The following is a 2,088-nucleotide window of genomic DNA, read 5'->3' as shown; positions in this document are numbered from 1 at the left end:
GAAGCCTTGTCCTGGGCCCCTCAGTTGCCCCGGGGAGTGTGGCCTCCTTACCCGGGGCTCCGTCCTGGGTCCTGCCGCGAGGCAGGGTGCCTGGGACGGGGTCTGGAGGGCCCGGGGTAGGCTTCCCCTGTGCCTCTGGGCCTGGGAGCCCAGGCAGGGTCCAAGGGCCCCGACAGGCCCCAGGTCCGGTGCTCGGGCCCAGAGCCCTGTCCCGCCGGCCTGTTGTACTGCCAAACGCCCAGGACGGGGTTCCGTGGTGCCCAGGGAGCCTCCCCTTGTTCGGCTGGGTTTCAGGAGCCCCGTCTGGGGCCCCTGATGGCCCCGGGGAGGGTGGCCTCCCCACTGGGGGCTCCGTCCTGGGTCCTGCCGCATGGCAGGGTGCCCGGGACGGGGTCCAGAGGGTCCAGGCGGCTTCCCTTTCGTGCCTGGCCATCTGGTCGCCCAGATCCCCTCGGCCATCTGGTCGCCGGATCCCCTCGGCCATCTGGTCGCCCGCAATGCTTTCCTATGGGGCGACCAGATGGCCGGACTTCCCTGGAAGTCCCGATGAGGTGCCATTTTACTCCCGGATCCTAGCCTGGGCTCCAGGAGGTCGGGTACTTTCGCGCCTTGGGTCCCCTGAGCATAGGCATGAGCGGATTTTGCGGATTGGCAATCCGCGAATTTGCGGATTTGCGAACTCGCAATCCACAAAATCCGCGAATTCCCGCGAATTTGCGGATTTTTTTTTTTTTTTGTGTTCGCCCGTGTTTCTGCCAGTTCGCGAGGGTTTTTACAATTTCGCAATTTGCGAACTTACCTGTCGGGTCGCAAGTTTTGCGAACTTGTTGTTTCTACGTGTCCAACCTGTTTGGGACACTCTTCTTCATCACTGCCACTCTCTGTCACCACTGCCACTCTCTGACTACTCATGCCACCCTCTGGCCCACCCATGCCACCCTCTGTTTCATCACCACACCCTCTGGTTGTCCAGTGTACATTATTTTCGGCAAAGCAAAGCACACCTTCCCTGCCTCAAGTGACCTGAATTAATTTGGGGCTGATTAATGTGTCACAGAATATTTTTTTAGCTGGCACCTGCTTCCTTAGTGCGCCCTGATTAGTGATCTTTTGCACTTGCTAAGTGCTTTCATTGTTGCAAAATTAGTTACAACACCTGCCCTGCCCCAACTGACAATAATGAATTAGGGGCTGATTAATGGATTTTAACTTCCAGCCTGGCTCCTGCTTGTCTCCCTTAGCTGTAATTCATGACCTTTGTGGCATATGTGTAACTATTCTGAGGTTCAGAGCAGGGTCACATAATAGTTTCAACTGGCAACTGAACTCTGGAGGGGCCCCTCAGGAAGCACTACAGGAAATGGCTACTAATGATGTGCCTGAACTTTTGAACCTGGTAAGTAGTTACTTTCAGTTTTGCTTAGAACGTATTTCTGCAATTTCGCACTTATTCGCGGGGCGCGAACTCACGCGAACAGTGCGAGCAGTGCGAGCAAAATCCGCTGCTCGCGGATTTGCGGATTTTGCAGGAAATTCGCAAATCTCGCGGATTGCGGATTTCCCGAAAATCCGCAAAATCCGCGAGCGGAACGGATTTTCCGCCCATGCCTACCTGAGCATTGCGGTGCGCACTTGTTCCCAGAAAGAGGGGTAGCCTTCCTCCGGATTACTAGGTACAAGGTACTCTAGGACCCCTCTCGGCCTAGCGGTCCTCAGCCGGCAGCTGGGCGGGCCAGGATGTTGCCCCAGCCCCGGGTCCGTTCCTGGGCCTGCCGCGTGGCAGGAAGCCCTGGATGGGGTCCGGGAGGGCCCGGGGAGGCGTCCCCTGCACCTCCGGGCTCCCGGATGGGGCCAGGGGTCCGGCCGGGCCCCGGGTCGGGTGCCCCCGTCACCCGGCCTGCCCGGGACGGGGTTCCATTGTGCCCGGGGAGCCTCCCCTTGCTTGGCTGGGTCAAGGAGCTCCATCATGAGCACCGCAGCTCCACACCCAAACCCATTTGAACCCCCGCCGCAGCAAAGGGGTTATAAAAAACAACCCTTTACAGCTTTTGATTTACAGTTTTAATTATTTACATTGTTTCTCTGAAT

The sequence above is a fragment of the Lissotriton vulgaris genome, chromosome 6 (assembly GCF_964263255.1).
Source record: "Lissotriton vulgaris chromosome 6, aLisVul1.2, whole genome shotgun sequence".
Taxonomy (NCBI): Eukaryota; Metazoa; Chordata; class Amphibia; order Caudata; family Salamandridae; genus Lissotriton; species Lissotriton vulgaris.
The sequence above is the reverse complement of the archived record's forward strand: the minus strand, read 5'-3'. Positions refer to the sequence as shown.